Raw genomic sequence first — 20,157 nt, 5'->3', positions numbered from 1 at the left:
TACTAGCATTTTAATCTGTAGAAATGGCAAGTTCTGTGTGGGTGCAAGCATTGGGACCAATACAGTAGGACCCAATTCCAGTTCACAAGGGCCCATTCCTTTCACCAATGGAAGCCTCAACTGGTATTAAAAATAAAATTGTCAATCTGCCAAAAATCTGAAAAGATCCATTACAGTTATACAAAAAGTAAATCTTGAACATTCTTCAGCCCTTAATTTTTTTTCCTATAATGAAATTAGAGAAAAAGATGTCCATGAAGAACCATATAGCATCATATAACTGTATAATGGTTGGTGATCCAGGGAAAACATCTAGTGGGCTGACTTGGATGCAAATGGTTTATCTTGAGATTTTGAAAATATAGATATACTTTCATTTTTATCATAAAATATTGTGATAAATGTCATGATATTATCCTGATATTTTTATTTGATATTTTTTTCTTAAATTTATATATTTATATATTTTAAATAATTTTATTTTTATTGTTTTCCCGATATAAATCTGAAAAATTAAAAAATTTAATCTATTGAGAGATTTTCACTTGCCGATAAATTCTCGAGAACGATATTTGTGACATAGCTCTAGATCAACCATTTTCACAACAGAATGGGACCAATTTGTAAGTTTGATCCTAATTTTTTGATCACTTGGCTTGTAAATTACCCACTAAAATAGAATGCCACTATCTATTCTTGATCTGATTGCTCCATTCGATCTCCTTTTTCGTCCTCCCAGATTTGTTGGTGAAGTGCTTGTCATCATTGTTCGACCAGGATCACACACTAGCAAAGTGTGTGATCCTTTTATTAATCCATACAAGTTTATGCCACTAGGGTTCGTGACTAACAAAGTTTCAAATTATTGTCCCACATGGATCATTTCCTTTTATTAATTCATACAAGTTTACATGGAAAAATTATATCATAAAACACATAATTAATGCTTTAACTTATACCAGATATGTTTCCCAGCATTTCCAACCTGTTTTTATTTTTGTTTTCTTGACAATGACTGCATTTCCTTCACCTTTTCTTAAGCTTTTCTAAGAACTAAAGTCAGTTTTAGAAAAAGACAAACAAAAAGGGTGTACATAGTATTTACCTTATCATAGTAGATCATCAGAATATCTAGTAATACTCCATAGAAAGAGTGCATATAGTCAGACAACATACAAGACAAAGAAACAAGAAAGAAAGTTCTGTATTCAATCGCAAGCTGGAACCCAAGTAAAAAACCATGCCTGTTTTTCTTTTTCTTTCTACAGATTGACAAAGTTTCTTAGGTAACATTCACCCCCTCTTAGATTAAAGTAATTCTAAAATTACATTACCAGACAATACCCCACCATCCAAAAGCATGAAACTTCTTCCACAAACCAGAAAACTCCAAACTGCAACACTGCTCACCATGTCTCTGCCACTCAATCAAACTCACAATACCCACCTCAGAAACACCCATTAAAAGCCACTCTCCTCAGACAACTTATACAACTTAGAGAAGCCATGGCTAACAAGAACCTTGCAACCTTGTGTTTCCTCTGTCTATTCTTTGCACCTTTTACTAATGCTTGCAACATATGTAAGCCCAAAACTTTTCCCCCTAAGCAGCCTCCGGCCAACCCATTTTGCCCAAGAGACACTCTCAAGCTAGCTGAATGTGCGAATGTGCTTGGTTTAGTGAGCTGGGCGGTTGGAACTCCACCGTCGGGCAAGTGTTGTGCGTTGCTCGAAGGCCTCGCCGATGCCGAAGTTGCTCTTTGCCTCTGCACTGCCATTAAAGCCAATGTGCTTGGTATCAATTTAGACTTGCCTGTTGCACTTAGCTTGATTGTTAATTCATGTGGGAAGAAGATCCCAACTGGGTTCAAGTGTGGTTAGGACATTGGTTTTCTGACTTCTTTCTCTTCATCTTCTTGTGTGTCCTTTAGTTGTTGCCATTGCAATTGTTAGATTTTGCTTGCAATTGTTCTGATGGTTGTTGGTCCTTTAGCTGTGTGTCCATTAGTTGTTGCCATTGCAATGGTTAGATTTGCTTCCAAATGTTTATGTTTTTTGCAGATGTTACTAGTGATTTGTTGTTTTGCTTCTTTCTTTTGGTCCTGTTTGGATTGCAGGATTTTTTTTTGTGGAGAAGTTTGGAAAAGAAACGTTCATTCTTTTCCATTGTTTGATTACACAAGAAAAATGTGACTTGGACCACTTAAGTTGAATTTTTATTTATGGGGACCTTTAATTTATAACTATATCCCTAAAATATAACATTTTAAATTTCCCTCTAAATTGTGGAAAAAAAAAAACAATTGGGACCTTTAATTTATAATTATATCCCTAAAATTTAACTCTTCCCCCTAAACTTTAGAAACAAAAAAAAAATTCTTAGGAAATTTTTTTCCTCAAGAAAGGTTTTTCAATCAATCCAAACAGGCCTTAATAGTTGAGAGAATTTCCTTGTCCAAGAACTGTTTGCATCTTGAGATTGCTACTGTTGGTGATAAGGTTTCAAAAGATCTATCAAATAAATGATATAATATAGGAAAAAATGATAGTCACACCCCCTTCTTTTGATATTCACACTTCCATCAAGTCTAATAAACAAGCCCAAATATTTGAGAAATTTCAAAACTGAGTATTAAAATGTAGACCTCGGCACCTGGCAAACGGGCGGGCCGGGCAGGTTTTGACCCGGACCGTACGGGTCCAGGTAAAATGACCCGGAAAATTTTACGGGTCACTAAGCTTGGATCCGCACCCACCCGGCCCGTACGGGCCGGGTCAACCCGCGGGCCACCCCGGATTTTTGACATATTTTTTAAGATTTTTTTTATTTGTATAGGGATTTAATAGCCACCTTTGCAACCCATTTATGTAGACTGTTTGAGAAATTTGTCTTATTGTCGTGTGGTGCAAACTGCAAAGATTGACAGAAGTACGATTTGTGAAAAGGTGGCTAGCAAGAAATAATAACCATGGGTACTAAGTTTTAAATGAGAAATTATGGAAAAATGGAAGCATAGTAGAAAAATTATGAAAAAAAAAACCAAAAGAATGTTCTAAAATATGACAATTATGGAAAAAAATACGTAGAAAAAGCAAAGATTATGACAATGACGGAAAAAAATACATAGAAAATGTAAAAGTTATGACAATTACGGAAAAAAGTGCTAAAAGGTCCACCCGGCCCGGCCCAGTTTTGACTGGCCGGGTGTACGCGCAAGTCAATTTCAAACGGGTCACTGATTGATGACCCGGACCCGTAATTTACGGGTGGGCCGGGTGGACCCGCGGGTCCGGGTCACTTTTTGCCAGGTCTATTAAAATGGCCAAATTGGACTAGTCTCCAACGTTAAAATGTGTGGACATGAGGTATGAGATGCAGTTATATGAGACACCACAGAGACGCCTTGTGGTTGGGTCCACCCACCCATGTAATGTCAACATGGTCTAGACCATTCATGGATTCATTTCATAGAAGAGTGGCAAAGTTTACGGCCGGCTGCCAACCTAACGCCAACCCTCCTCCCTTATCCAGACTATTCATGGTACCAAAAAAAAAGAAGAGGAATGCTAATTTCAGCCGCTGTAAAAATATGGAAATGATTTTCGGGGCACAACGTATTTAGGTTGTGGCCCATCTAATGGACAGTTTGGATCATCCTATGGTGCGGGCCATACCATACTCTTTAATAAAGTGAGGAGTGCGATCATCAAATTACGGTAGTGGTGATATAATTTCCCTGAAGTATGGATCGAATTTGATTCCAAAGTTGCCCTTCAGGTCATCGAAGGGAGATACCAATGCCCCTGGAGGAAACTAACCACTGTGTCTAGTTTCGACCTTCCCCTTGAGGATCTTCCTCCTTCCTTTATTGATACTAGTAAAAAGGCACGTGCACAGCACGTGCGGCGTCTTGATGAACTATTCCAATTGAATATGAATTTAATAATAATAATCAGACTGTGATAAATTCATCACTGTATTGGAAATGAAAGTTTTTGAGAAATAGGACATGATAAAAAACATCACCGTACTGGAAAAAGCAAGTAAGTTATGAGAAATAGGACACAAAAGAGAACATGTCATACTTCAGAAAAAGAATAAAAAAATGGGTCTCAGCTAAAGACTTGGTTGATGACTCATTATTCATCCCTTTAGTTTTTCTATCTTGCCATTGTGCAGGGAACCAAAGGATAAAAATACGCTTTGAGCACTCTAAAAACTGATAATTTCAATCCAAAAATTTGTTTCCATATTCTTGTGAAGCCTTCATTCTTTCTTTATATGAAAAGAATTAAGATTGAATTTTTTAGGCAGAAAATATGATATTTTAATTAATTATAGTGCAAATTCAGCAATTCAAATTGGATATGCTATATAAAAACTTTCCATTTTATAACCATCAACTAATTGGGAAAAAACTATGAATCAAAGATTTAGGGGCCGTTTAGATATGCGGATTTTAGAATCCTTGATTTCTTCAAAATTGTAGATGGGAGACGAGAGAAGAAAGAGTGCAGCTATCGTTTTCTGATTTCAGCAGCATATCGTCCTGTGTTTCCAGGTTTTAGAAATCTTGGGACGTGAGAGATTTCTAAAACCTGGACTTCTTACTTAAAATCCAAGAAACGCTGTCAGGACAGCATGCAATAGCTTGATCATGAACCCTCTTTTACCCTGTTTTTAAACCGAAACCTAGATTCTAAAATCCGCATATCCAAACTGCCCCACAAAGTCTTAAAAGTCTGTAAGAAAAAAATGTCAATGTAGGAGTTTCTACTTAGTATCCATCAAGATAGTGCATTGATGAGGAGTCAATCATAATTTGTTGGAAAATGTGATGATCGGATTACTACAATTCTTAAGCTTGTTTGAAAATAATAGATCAAAGAGGGCCTGGTCTATGGCTTAGTCGAACCCAAAAATAAATTCAACCCAAATTAGTTACTTGAACCCAAAACTGGTTATTCGAACCCAAATTAATGCAACTTAAACCCAAACAAATGGTCGCTAATTCAAAATTCATGGTCTAAATAGTGAGAACCCATGCATACTTCTCTAGTTTTTATGTATCATAAAGTATAAACAACCCAAGCATAGCAATGAATATCTGGAAATGTTGTTGAGTTTTAACTTTTAAGTCAATTCATCCAATAATTGAGAGAACAAGAGAGTAGTATCTCCATTAGAAAATCCCATTCAACAGTAGGCAACATTTAACTTCCATTACTATTATGTGGAGATTTTATCGCAATGCAATCATTCCCAAGAGGCAAATTCGCATCCAAATAGGCCGAAATCAAATTCCGAAGGAGATGTCCAAGTGTCCAACTCATACAAGCACTTTAAGTCACTACAATTTAGGTTAAGATGTTAAGTCCAGCCAGAACCCCACTGTGGCTGCATATGTCTATCTTCAAACACCAAGAATACCAATGCAAAAACTTCTCCTAAACAGGTGGATAATATCCAGAGAAAAAAAAAGGAATGTAAAAAGCTACCTCTCTTTGCTCCTCAAACATGAATGATCCTGTCAAATCTTGCACGACCTTTAATATGTCATTGAAGCTCAACTTTCCATTACAGCCTCGTTCATACACCTTGAAGATGACTGAATTACATAGATGTGGTTGTTATATCACGCAAAAGTTAGCCACGAAATGGCTTTCTGCGAAATTGCCCAGCAAATCCATAATTAGGATGGTTAGTATTACTATTAACGCCAAACAAGATACAACAATACCATATTTGTGATAAAAAAGACTGCAAAAAGCTAACTCAACTTTCCATTAGCTCATCAAACAAAGAAATATCGCGCAACTGCATATGATGTGTCGAATGCACCTCTACCATAGAGCCGTCATTTCAATGCCCGTAACTGCAAACTCTTAAAAAATCATTAACAAAAAATAAAGAATTTTTTGTAAACTTTTACCTTTGAAAAAAAACAAAGAAATTTTTTTTACATACCCAAATAAACTCATTTTCTAGAAACAAGAAACCGTGCATGAACAAACTTTTGTTGATTGATTGTCAAGAGGCGAAAGCAAAGAGTGAAGGGATATTTTAGGCAAAAAAGAAAAGAAAATGTAGGAAAAAAGGATTAGTCCATACTTGAAAGCTGATTTATATAGACATATGCACTTATTTAAATTCCAATATTCTTCAAAACATACAAATAAACCAGTCCAACATTCCTAACCTTCAAAGCTAATCACCCTATTAAACCAAATAAACCAAACCAACTTTGCTTAAACTCAACTTATAGAAAAAATTGAAAATCAAAAGCAATTTTTTAATCCCCCATGTCAAATTTCGCCTTTAGACATAATAAACGTAGCCAACCTTGCTCAAATCGAAAACTCACAAGTCAATGAATCAAATTGGGGTTGTTCTCCACAGTGATAGAACAAAAAGAACAATAATAATAATTCAACCTTCATAAATTCAAAACCCATTACAACTACAGATCAAATAAACCAGTCTAACATTCTTAAGCTTCAAAGCTAATCACCCATTAGACCAAATAAACCAAGCCAATCCTGCTCAAACTCAAAACCTATAACCCAATTGATCAATTGGGTCTATTCTCCATAAGGTACAAGCATGTATTTATTTTATCCTTGAAAAGACTCATTATCTTGTGTTCTTGGATACAAATATTAGCAAAACAAAATTAGTGAACAATAGACAAGATAATTAAAGGAAAATTTTGTGCAAGTATGATATCCAATCAAAGGAACAATTTATCGAAGGATTTATGGAGCAGCTTCAATAAAAGAAGAAACGACACTCATACCAGCTTCTAAGAGCAGGAACTATCAGAAATTATTAAGTTAATAAGACCCAATTTGATTGTTATAGAAAATAGTAAAAAATAAAAAAAGAATGAAGACAAAAACAGAAAAAGAATGGAAAAAACAATCTAAGAAGCCCAACCTGCTTTCAGTTAGGAGGACTGATGAAAATTCTCTACCATCCATCTCCACAAGTCCCCCATTATATCAGTGAAGCTCTGTTTCCAAAACATAAATATAAATGTCAATTTCATGAGATAATAATGAAGAGGTGACATTTACCACAAGATCTCTAATCAATTCCGACAAGATGAGGAAAAAAGGAAAAACTATCAAATCGCTTCCTCATCATGTCATTCAATTTGTAAAACTGACAAAAATAAGCATGATTTCCCAATCGAAGAAGAAGAAAAATTGTCAAATGCCCGATTTTAGTGGGATTGATAAGATTATATCTCTGATTTTTAGGGAAAAAACAATGTCTTTCATTCCCTACATTTTCTGCGAGATGTTAGGAAATAATCCTAACGGTGGATGTGGCTTTTGCAAGATCGATGGCCGAGATCATTTGGTTAGTTAATTACTTTTGTGAAAAGTCATTAATGAAAAGACTTTATGTGAAAAGGTATAAACTTTTAAAAGAGACGTTTGGGCAGAGGGATCGGCGCGATGAGGAGCGTATCTCTTCCCACAAACGCTTATAAAAAGAACTCTTGGGTCCTATTTGCACACAACGAATTTGTTTCCAAACTTTGAGAATCCACGCTTGAAGAGAAAGGAAACCGGTCCCCATCACTGACTATTGTGTAGATAAGAGAAACCTTAAGAGAAAGAAAAACAAGATTCATGGCTTCCGATATGTCTTTTTCTCATTTCAATTTATTCCATATTGTTATCTGTGATTTTCTCAATGTTGAATCGCTAAGATCCGTTGCCGGTGTTCATATTGTATCGAACACTAACATGAGATGCCTGATTTTAGGGGGATTGATGAGATTATATCTTTGATATTTAGGGGGAAAACATGATCTTTCATTCCTTACATTTCCGTTGAGGAAAAAACCCTAAATCTGGGCTGTAGGAAATACAGGCGATGTAGATGCTGCTATCTCAACGAAGACACACAAAAACCCTAAAAAAATGCAATTCCAACTATCAAAATACACCATATATGAATATATATATATATATATATATATATATATATATATATATATATATGAGGAAAAGGATTGTACGCTCGACCGTACCTAAAGTTAGGTACGGTAGAGTGCCAAATCACATGGGTCCCACATTTTTGGTGGGCATCTAAACCATTCATTTGCAAGCCCCAATCATAGATAGGGTGCATACCAAAAATCAGCTCCATAGGATCATCCTAACCCATCCATTTGTGGAGGCCAAAATGGACAGACAGTGTTTGTCCACAAATCTGCCCATTTTGCCCTCCAGTTTTGGAGGGGTTAGGATGATTCAATGGTGCTGATTTTTGGTATGCACCCTATCTATGATGGGGCCTTGCAAATGAATGGTTTAGATGCCCACCAAAAATGTGGGACCCATGTAATTTGGCACGCTACCGTACCTAACTTTAGGTACGGTCGAGCGTACAATCCTTTTCCTCTATATATATATATATATATATATATATATATATATATATATAGAGAGAGAGAGAGAGAGAGAGAGAGAGAGAGAGAATTTATATGATGGGTGGCCGTGAAAACACATGAAGTCTAAAAAAAGTAGGTACAACCCAATTTTTTTAATGATCCAAACCGTTCATCTGTTTGGACACAACATAAATAGGTTGTGCTCCAAAAATCAGTTCAATAGGATGATCCTAACCCTCCGATCTGTAGAAGATTCCATAAATGATTTTTGGAAATCTCCATATTTTGATCAGTTCAGATCGGAGGGCTAGGATCATCCTATGGAACTGATTTTTGGGGCACAACCTATTTACGTTGTGCCCAACCAGATGAACGGTTTGGATCATTAAAAAAAGTGGGCCATACCTACTTTTTTAGACTTCACGTGTTTTCACGGCCACCCATCATATAAATTCTCATATATATATATATATATAGAGAGAGAGAGAGAGAGAGAGAGAGAGAGAGAGAACATTTCCTACACACTTGTGTAGGTAAGTTACCGACACACTAGCTTAAAATACAGTGGGGCCCACATTGTTTGGGTGATCCAAACCATTCATTTGAATGGTCCTCACAGAGATAGGGTGTCAAAAAAAAAATCAGATCCATAGGATCATCCCAACCATTCAAACTATGGACGCAAAAAATGGACTAATTTGTGAAGGTTTATACACGTCCATTTTATCTCCACAAATCGTAGGGTTGGGATGATCCTATGGATCTGATTTTTTGTGGACACCCTATCTCTGTGAGGACCATTCAAATGAATGGTTTGGATCACCCAAACAATGTGGGCCCCCACTGTATTTTAAGCTAGTGTGTAGGTAACTTACGTACACAAGTGTGTAGGAAATGTTTTCTCATATATGTATATATATATATATATATATATATATATATATATATATATATAGCTAGAGAAAAAAGGAATTTCTTTTCTTTTTATCTGGGATTTACACATCACCATTACTCTTTTACCATTAACCCCTTTGTTGATATCTAACATCTATCTCTATGAGAAATTATTCGAGGGTAAAATCGTAATCTACATACGAAAAGTACCGACACAGGGTATCTGTCTATGACAATTACGGAAAAAAACTACTAAGAAGAGGTAAAGACATATGACAATGACGAAAGAACTACTTTATATTACTCATGAAGGACACTTGCAAAATATTGATGGATTCCGGGCACCTGAAGAGGAACAACAATTATGGAAACCTCTATCGATTGGAGGGCTAGGATCAACCTATGGAAATGATTTGACGGGCACAACCGATTGCTGTTGTGTTCCATCACATGGACGGTTTGGATCAACCTATAACCCTTTATAGATTGGAGGGTTCGGATCAACCTATGAAAATTATTTTTGGGGCACAACCCATGTAGGCAGTGGCCCATCTAATGGACCGTTTGGATCATCCTATGGTATGGGCCATATCGTACATTTTAATAAAGTGAGGAGTGCGATCATCAAAATACGGTGAGTAGTGCCATTATAAAATATGGTAGTGAGGACATTAGCACTATATCTATTTTGAAACCATCGTTGTTACTTGGATGTTACCACGCGGGTCAGGTTCAACCCGAACCCGAACCCGAATTTGGGTTGGGTCGGGTTAAGCTTTTTCACAAATCAGGTTGGGTTAGGAAAAATCAACCCGAATTGGAAATCGGGTCGGGTTGGGCTATCGGGCAACCCGACCCGACCCGAAACCCGAATTTGGGTTCCATTTGAAGTTCTGTATGTGTTTTTCTTTTTCATCATTAAAATAGTCTCCACAGTCCACAATGGACGGTTTGGATAATCCTATGGTGCGGGCCATACCGTACTTTAATAAAGTGAGGAGCGTGATGATCATCAAAATATAGTAGTGCGAATAACATTTCCCTTTGTTAATTGTTAGTCCCTGTTTGGATTTTGAGAACCGATTGTGAGTTAAAAACTGATTATTGGTGACTCACTATTGGTTCTCAAAATCCAAAACACCCGGCTTGAGTTGAGGTGGTCAGCAATTGGTACCATATCAAATCGGGTCAACCCGACCCAACCCAACCCGAATTGGAAATCGGGTTGGGTCGGGTTGAGGAAATTGCAAATCGGGTTGGGTTGGGTTGAACCCAGTCAGGTTGGAAATCGGGTTGGGTTGGAAAATATGGGTTCCTCGGGTTGGGTCGGGTTGAGACCCAAGTTGCACCCCTAACGATGACGAAAATACTACTTTCCCTTATTCACTATGTGCGGGTCAAATTACGGAAAGTTTGATATTACGAATGCAGGACACCTGTAAAAATATTGATGAATTCTGGGCACCTTAAGAGGAACAACAATTATGGAAACCTCTATAGATTGGAGGGCTAGGATCAGCCTATGGAAATTATTTTACAGGCACAACCTATTTATGTTATGTTCCATCACATGCACGGTTTAGATCAACTTATGATGTGGTATGTACAATTCTTTGTCGGCCTGTGCATCGCACGAGGTTTTTTGCTACTCTACTACTCTATAGCTAGAGAAAAAAGGAATTTCTTTTCTTTTTATCTGAGATTTACACGTCAGCATTACTCTTTTACCATTAACCCCTTTGCTGATATCTAACATCTATCTCTGTGAGAAATTATTTGAGGGTAAAATTGTAATCTACATACAAAAAGTACTGACACGGGTACCTGTCTATGTCAATTACGAAAAAAACTACCAAGAAGGGGTAAAGACATATGACAATCACGAAAGAACTACTTTATATTACTCATGCAGGACACTTGCAAAGTATTGACGGATTTCGAGCACCTAAAGAGGAACAACAATTATGGAAACCTTTATCGATTGGAGGGCTAGATTAGCCTATATCGATTGGAGGGCTAGGATCAACCTATGGAAATGATTTTACGGGCACAACCGATTGATGTTGTGTTCCATCACATGGACGATTTGGATCAACCTGTAACCCTCTATAGATCGGAGGGTTCGGATCAACCTGTGAAAATTATTTTTGGGGCACAACCTATGTAGGAAGTGGCCCATCTAATGGACGGTTTGGATCATCATATGGTACGGGCCATACCGTACATTTTAATAAAGTGAGGAGTGCGATCATCAAAATATGGTGAGTAGTGCCATTATAAAATATGGTAGTGAGGACATTAGCACTATATATAATTTGAAACCATCGTTGTTACTTGGATGTTCCCACGCGGGTCGGGTTCAACCCCAACCCGACGGGTTCAAACCGAATTTGGGTTGGGTCGGGTTAAGCTTTTTCGCAAATCGGGTTGGGTTGAGTTGGGAAAAATCAACCCGAATTGGAAATCGGGTCGGGTTCCATCTGAAGAAGTTCTGTATATGTGTTTTTCTTTTTCAACATTGAAATAGTCTCCATAGTCCACAATAGACGGTTTGGATAATCTTATGGTGCGGGCCATACCGTACTTTAATAAAGTGAGGAATGTGATCATCAAAATATAGTAGTGCGGATAACATTTCCCTTTGTTAATTGTTAGTCCCTATTGGGTTTGGATTTTGAGAACCGATTGTGAGTTAAAAACTTATTATTGGTGACTCACTATTGGTTCTCAAAATTCAAAACGGGTCAACCCGACCCAACCCAACCCGAATTGGAAATCAGGTTGGGTCGGGTTGAGGAAATTGCAAATCGGGTTGGGTCAGGTTGAAGCCTGTCGGGTTGAAAATTGGGTTGGGTTGGAAAATATGGGTTCCTCGGGTTCGATCGGGTTGAGACCCAACTTGCACCCCTAAGGATGACGAAAAACTATTTTTCCTTATTCACTATGTGCGGGTCAAATTACGGAAAGTTTGATATTACGAATGCAAGACACCTGATGAATTCTGGGCACCTTAAGAGGAACAACAATTATGGAAACCTATATAGATTGGAGGGCTAGGATCAGCCTAGGAAATTATTTTACGGGCACAACCTATTTATGTTGTGTTCTATCACATGGACGGTTTAGATCAACCTATGATGTGGTGTGTACAATTCTTTGTCAGCCCGTGCATCACACTGGCTTTTGCTAGTAGTTTGGTCATTTTATGTGATAGGGTTATCTTGGTTATTTTATATTAGATTAGTGTATTTTGGTCATTTTCCTAGGAGATAGGGGTGACATTCTTCCACACGCTATGGAGGAAATATATTCAAGAAGCTACGTGGCAGTACCACCCCCCTTGCGGCATTGGTGGTGTAAGAATCTTCCACACGCTATGGAGGAAATATATTCAAGAAGCTACGTGGCAGTACCCCTGCGCCCCCCCCCCCCCCCCCCCCCCCCCCCCGCGCGCCCTCTCTATCTATGGACAAGGCCTTCTTATTGTAGTCGTAAAAGGGAAGTAGTAGCCTTTCAGAAACAGCATCCCTTGCCTTTGTTTCCGCAGATAGGGCCATGTAGATTCTAGACTTAATTAAAATCAAACTTGACCATCCATTTTTTACTAGCTACGACAATAAGCAAGACCTAAGTCATGTGGTGTCTTAATTATCTAAAATAACCTAAATTTCCATATCTCATTAAGTAACCAAACTGCTCCTATCTCATAGATAATGACCAAAATACTAAGGAGTTAGGGTGTTTTGATGTTATTTTATGAAGTAGGGTTATTCTAGTCATTTTTCATGACGTAGGGTATTTTGATCTTTTTCATAAGAGATATCATGGTCTCATAAAATGACCGAAATACGCTTAATTTATAATAGGTAGGGGTAAATAAACAATAAGGGGGATACCCGGATTTTAGAATCTTGGATGTCCTCAAAATCCCAGATAGGAGATCAAAGAAGAAAGTGATTGTCCATTGTTTTCTGATTTCTCACCCTTCCTTCCATCAGCAAGAGAGTAGGAGATCATTCCATGTTTCCAAGTTTTAGAAATCTCAGGATGGGGGTGAGATTTCTAAAACCTGTATTTCTTACTCAAAATCTAGGATTCAAAAGAGAAGCATAGCGGAGAGTCTCCTCCTTCTCTTGTCCCCATCCTGGATTTTGAGGAAATCCAAGATCGTAAAATCTGTGTATCCAAATGGCCCCTAAGAGTATTTTTGTTATTTCTCAGAGATAGGATAGTTCCGTCATTTTTATGAGATAGAGGTACTTTAATTGACTATTAGGTTAGGGTATTTTGGTCATTTTCCGTAGAGATATGGGTCACATTCTAGGCAGACTCAAGTAAAGTCGACTTTGATCGTGCAACCAACGAAGTCAGTCAGTCAAGTATCATCTATTAAATCAGTCGTCAAGAACTTCTTACTCCCGTCGGAAAAGGCACGTAGCGAGAAAGTTGTGTAGGTGCCTTTTGGCCCTTAGAAACGGCATCCCTCGCCCTTATTTCCACCAAAAGGACACATGAACAGTTAATCCAGTTTTTCTGAGGCCTACGACTATAAACAAGACCAATGCCAACTGGTGCCTTAATCTAATCGGCCTCAATAAGCCCTAAAGATCCTTACAAAAAGAGCCACTCCCTCTAGAGATTTTTACTATCAATAATCTAATCGACGTTGTTGATCGGGCCAAGGCTTTAGTAGAGCAACCATCAAAGATCATTAGGAGTTTTAGGAGGCTTCTGGATCAAAGGCTAGACACTTGAGATCTATAAGCAGATCATTGAGGAACATCGGATAAAAAATCGGACAATTCAGATCAACGAAAAACCCAATAAGAGGGTCTGTAAGAAAATATGTTAATCTACAAAACATAGTATCATCACATATACAAAATAAAACAGGATATCAGTAGAATTTGAATCAATCGGCACAAAAAGAAAGAAGGGCAGTGATAAATCAACCCCGATATATCTTAAATTGACCCCTTCTAAACATAAAACCTCGAGGGGTTGAATAAAGTTGCCATATGCCGTTAAGCGTACCGTAGGAGTGTTCAAGTCGCACGCCCTAACATTTTACGTTAGAAGGGGTCGATTTAAGGTATATCAAGGTTGATTTATAAGAAGAGAGCAAAGACCTTATTGTTGTAAGGCCTTAAACCATATAATTTCTCTTAAGGAGGAGAGAAACTGTATATATCTATATATCTATGGATGTAGAAACTCAATATTCCCCACAGTAAAGGTATTATTAATAAGGGATGTCTTTCCAGTAAAACTATAGTACTAAAAGGTTCCGGACAAAATGGAAAACTTGGTAGAGGGGAAGTACCGAGGATGCCACGTAGCCCTTAAACCCGCGTTCCCTGCAAGTTTTTCCACTAAAAGGGCCCAAAAACATTTAAGCCAAAGAGAAAAATCAAACTGACTATCAATTTTTTTTGGGAAAATGACCAAATAGAAACGGTTTCTTCTGACTATGACATTTCAAGAGTGGTGTTTTCTAAATCACCAAATAGAAGTGATGTTGACTGGTTTGGATGCTTATGTGACAAAAATACCCTTAGTAAAAAATACCCTCATTTTAAAATACCGTCACCTCTCTCTCTCTCTCTCTCTCTCTCTCTCTTGGGATGATCCCAACCATCAATTAGAGGGTCACAATTCCTCTCTCTTTCTCTCTCATGGGATGATCCCAACAGTCCATTAGAGGGCTCTCTCTCTCTCTCTCTCTCTCTCTCTCTCTCTCGTGGGATGATCCCAACCGTCCATTAGAGGGCCCCAATGCCCCCCACTCTCTCATGGGATGATCCCAACCGTCTATTAAAGGGCCACAATGCCCCCTCTCTCTCATGGGATGATCCCAACCGTCTTTTAGAGGGCCACAATTCCTCTCTCTTTCTCTCTCATGGGATGATCCCAACAGTCCATTAGAGGGCCACAATGCCCCCCCCCTCTCTCTCTCTCTCTCTCTCTCTCTCTCTCTCTCTCTCTCTCTCTCTCTCTCTCTCTCTCTCTCGTGGGATGATCCCAACCGTCCATTAGAGGGCCCCAATGCCCCCTATCTCTCATGGCATGATCCCAACCGTCCATTAAAGGGCCACAATGCCCTCCTCTCTCTCATGGGATGATCACAACCGTCTATTAGAGGGTCACAATGCCCCTCTCTCTCTCATGGGATGATCCCAACCGTCCATTAGAGGGCCACAATGCCCTCTTTCTCTCATGGGATGATCCCAATCGTTCATTAGAGGGTCACAATGCCCCGCAGGTTCGTGCACCTCTCTCCGGTATCCTCTTATTCTGAGTGAACCTCCTTTCACAGGTTGGTAGTCTCTCCCTCTCAGTTGTTTAAACGCCTAATTTTTTTAGAAATCTATGGTTTAAAGCCCTAAAGTTTGGTTTAAACCCCTAATTTTCTCCAAATTTTTCACAGATTTTTGGTTTAAACCTTCAAGTTTGGTTTAGAAATTTAGTTTAGAAAACCTTATATTTTACCAAATTAGTTGAGAAAATCGTATATTTTGGAAAATCAGTTTAGAAAACTCTATAATTTTCCCAAATCAGTTTAGACTCAAACCAATAAGTTAGGGTTGGTACTCTCTCTCTTTCAGTTTGGAAAATCAGCAACTAAAACCCTAATTTTTTTTAGAAATCTATGGTTTAAAGCCCTAAAGTTTGGTTATGTTTTTTAGAAATATATGGTTTAAAGTCGTAAATTTTTGTTTGAACCCCTAATTTCTTAGATTTGTATGGTTTAGAGCTCTAAAGTTTGGTTTAAATCCTTAATTACTTCCAATTTTTTCACAATTTTTTTCGACCCACAATTACGGGCAACTTCTTCCCGCCGACGTATTGAAATGATACCGCATCCTTTACAAAGCCGTCGACGTGTAAGATAAAAGAAGCTCTTTGTTCTACCGTTCTTCTGTTTACACAAAATTAAACCATTGTCAAAATAACCAATTGAAAAAAAAATCATTCCAATTAACAAGTAAAGCTGCCATTTTAGAATTATGCACAACTTCAACCACTACTAAATCTCCATAAAACAACATAAACCACTACTAAGACAATTTGGGCCACTTTTAAACACTCTAGACCACTACTAAGTCATGACAAGGAAATATGAACCACTGCTTACCCTATATAAACCACTTATAAATTCTATAAACCACTGTTAAACCAATATAAACCACTTATAAACACTCTAAACCATTGGTAATCCTAAATAAACAACTTATAAACACTCTAAAACCACTGGTAAGTCTATATAAACCACTTATAAACACTTTAAACCACTGATAGGGTTATATAAACCACTTATAAACACTATAAACCACTTATAAACACTATAAACCACTGATAAGCCACTCTAAAACCACTGGTAAGTCTATATAAACCACTTCTTACCCTGTATAAACCATGTATAAACACTCTAAACCACTGATAAGCCTACATAAACCACCTATAAACAGTCTAAACCACTGATAGGCCTATATAAACCACTGTTTACTTTATATAAACCAGTTGTAAAAACTCTAAACCACTGATAAACCTATATAAACCACTTATAAACACTATAAACTACTTCTTACCCTGTATAAACTATGTATAAACACTCTAAACCACTGATAAGCCTACATAAACCACTTATAAATAGTATAAACCACTGATAGGCCTATATAAACCACTGTTTACCTTATATAAACCAATTGTAAAAACTCTAAACCACTGATAAACGTATATAAACCACTTATAAACACTATAAACTACTTCTTACCCTGTATAAACCATGTATAAACACTCTAAACCACTGATAAGCCTACATAAACCACTTATAAACAGTCTAAACCACTGATAAACTTATATAAACCACTGTGTAACCTATATAAACCACTGTGTAACCTATATAAACCACTGTTTACCCTATCTAAACCACTTGTAAACACTCTAAACCACTGATAAGCCTATATAAACACCTTATAAACACTATAAACTACTTCTTACCCTGTATAAATCATTTATAATCACAATTATAAACACTCTAAACCACTGGTAACCCTTAATAAACCACTACTTACGATTATAAATCACTACGGAGGAATCTTACCCAAAGAACCTATATAAACCACTTATAAACACCCACTTCAATACTGGTTTATGGTAGTGAAATAGTGGTTTAACTTAAGAAATTAGTGGATTACAGTAAAATAACAATGATTATAAAGTGTTTAAAGTAATTTAAATAAGATTAAATAGTGATTGAAGGCTTTCTGCAATGAAAGACAGTAGTTTAACATGAAAAACTTTCATTCAAGTTTATAAACATGCCTTATAATGGGAAGAGAAGGGAGAGGGGTAAAAATACACACCTTTCCATTCAATGGAAGCTTTCTGCAATGGAATGGTGGTTTCTAGTGAAGATTTTTCAGATTTCCAAATCCAATAATGTTTTTTTCCAATATTTTTGAAAATGGAGGCGTTGTGCAATGCAATGAAGGGTTAGGAAGGCTTTCACATCTAAATATGAGGTTTTTAGCAATAGAATGGAGCTTTTCGCATCTAACAATGGAGGTTTTTGGGTTTCAAAAATGGAGGTTTTTGGGTTTTTCATACGTACGTTTTTTGGGTAGGTGGGAGGAAGAAGAAGAAGAGGGAAAAAGGTGGGTTTTGGGATTTGTTTTCCCCTAAATGTAATCATTTCAAATAGGTGATTTGATAGGGAGAGAGAGAGAGAGAGAAAGAGAGAGAGAGAAAGAGAGAGAGTCAAGGGCATTTTAGTCATATGCACTTTTGATTGGTGATTTAGAAAATAGCCCTCTTGAAATGTCATAGTCAGAAGAAACTGTTTCTATTTGGTCATTTTCCCATTTTTTTTCTACGAGCAATAAAGACAACGTATATTAAGTGGTGTAAGCCTGACTAAGCCCCAAAAGTCCCTATAAAAAGGGCAGCTCCCTCTCAAGCTTTTTACCATCAATGCAAACATGTCTCTCCTTTCATATTTGTTAACATTTCTCCTTGGAGTGGTGCTTCTTACCAATCCCTCTCATGCTAGCCATGGAGATAAGACACTCGACACGAAGCCACAACCACCCATTTACCTGACCCCTGTGTACGAGCCACCCCCAGTCGAGGAGCCATCCACCCCAGTGTACGACCCATCCCCAGACCCAATAGTCGACGAGCCACCAACACCGACCCCTGTATACGAACCACCCCCAGTCGAGGAGCCACCTACCCCTTTGTACGACCCATCTCCAGATTACCCATCCCCAGACCCAACACCATTGGAGGATCCACCACCACCAACCCCTGTGTTCGAGCCACCCCAAGTCCAAGGGCCACCGACCCCTATGTATGACCCATCCCCAGACCCAACACCAGTTGAGGAGCCACTGACCCCTGCGTACAAGCCACCGCGAAAGGTGCATCTGCCACCAAAACATTATAAGAATCATCCTTCTCCGATAAAGCTGCCGCCGACGCCTTATTAGAAGCTAACCCTCACCATTAAAGAAGCCATCAACTCCCTACTATAAGCCGCCTTACAAATCCCCACCATCAGCACATCAATAAGTGGAAAATATAGCACATCAATAAGTGGAAAATATAGTATCTGTATGAGTAACAATAAAAGGAGAGGTCCTAATTGCAATTTCAATTTTAGCTGCCATAGTCTTGGGTATTTGTTGTAGCTCAAGAAGGGAGTGGTCCTGATTGCAATTTCAGTTTCAGCTGCCATAGTCATGGGTATTTGTTGTAGTCCAATAAGGGAGTTGATGAATTCCTACTTTTGTTATAAATGTAAGCGATTTAACGTCATAAATAAATCTTCGTATTTTTCTACTTAACATTGCAGGAAGGCATTTCGTGGTAGTCTATTGAACGTGACAGCAGCCAGACAGACTCACTTTTCAGTTGATTTTGTCTTATCCGTTTAAATCATCTGAGGTGATTGCTCTCACATGCAACAGCCATCTGCGAAATGCCTTTGAGTTAGGGGTGTAAACGAGCCGAGCTTGGCCAGGCTCGGCTCGGCTCGTTAAGCTCGAAAGCTCGGCTCGGGCTCGAACCAGGCTCAGCAAGGCTCGCGAGCCTTACCGAGCTCGGGCTATATTAAGTTCACACCCCTCATCTTCCCTGGACAGCCCTATCTAGTGTAATTTCACTACTTTTTTTTACACTATGGGGGTGGTCCAAGTAACAAATGGGGTTTCAAAAATGAAGTGACATATTTTGCCTCCCCCTTTCACTCCCTGGACAACCCTTTTAGTGTATATATTAATATGTAATATATATATTTAAATATATTAAATTCTTAATGAGTCTTAACGAGCCGAGCCGAGCCTGGTCTAAATCGGGCTCGGCTCGTTAAGCTTAACGAGCCTAGCGAGCCGGCTCGGCTCGGCTCGTTAAGGATTCGAGCCGAGCTCGAGCGAGCTTCCGAGCCGGAGCCAAAATTGACACCCTTACTTTGAGTGATATAAATTTATATATGAGGAATGATAGACTAAAGGGTGCCCTTGCGAAAAAAAGTTTCAAGGCACCCCATTGGTCCTCAACAAAATGCATTTATTGTTCTTTTAATAATACATTTGTTCACACCATTTTCATATTTTTCTGTGCTGTTGTAAATGCACATTCTTGAGATGGAACAGTAACAGCACCCTTCTATATATATATATATATATATATATATATATATATATATATATATATATATATAGAGAGAGAGAGAGAGAGAGAGAGAGAGAGAGAGAGAGAGTTCCTACACATATGTGTAGAGAGTTCTCTACACACTAACTTAAAATACAGTGGGGGCCCACATTGTTTGGGTGATCCAAGCCATCCATTTTAA

At 38.0% G+C, this 20,157-nt stretch overlaps 1 long non-coding RNA gene and 1 pseudogene across 1 annotated transcript; one reads left to right on the top strand and one right to left on the bottom strand.

The window, feature by feature from the left end:
* The first annotated feature begins 1,506 nt into the window (after positions 1-1,506).
* On the top strand, positions 1,507-1,881 carry LOC143857622 (14 kDa proline-rich protein DC2.15 pseudogene; annotated as a pseudogene).
* Positions 1,882-5,280: 3,399 nt separating this feature from the next.
* LOC143858330 (uncharacterized) lies at positions 5,281-7,928 on the bottom strand. The gene is made up of 3 exons (XR_013238913.1): positions 7,839-7,928; positions 6,938-7,013; positions 5,281-5,876 (listed from the first exon to the last, which is right to left on the bottom strand). It is a non-coding gene; the product is annotated as an uncharacterized LOC143858330 (long non-coding RNA).
* Positions 7,929-20,157: the final 12,229 nt, after the last annotated feature.

The sequence above is a fragment of the Tasmannia lanceolata genome, unplaced genomic scaffold, assembly GCF_043159265.1.
Source record: "Tasmannia lanceolata isolate RefF3 unplaced genomic scaffold, GAP_Taslan_0.1 ptg000025l, whole genome shotgun sequence".
Lineage (NCBI taxonomy): Eukaryota > Viridiplantae > Streptophyta > Magnoliopsida > Canellales > Winteraceae > Tasmannia > Tasmannia lanceolata.
This window is presented reverse-complemented; position numbering and strand designations above follow the sequence as displayed.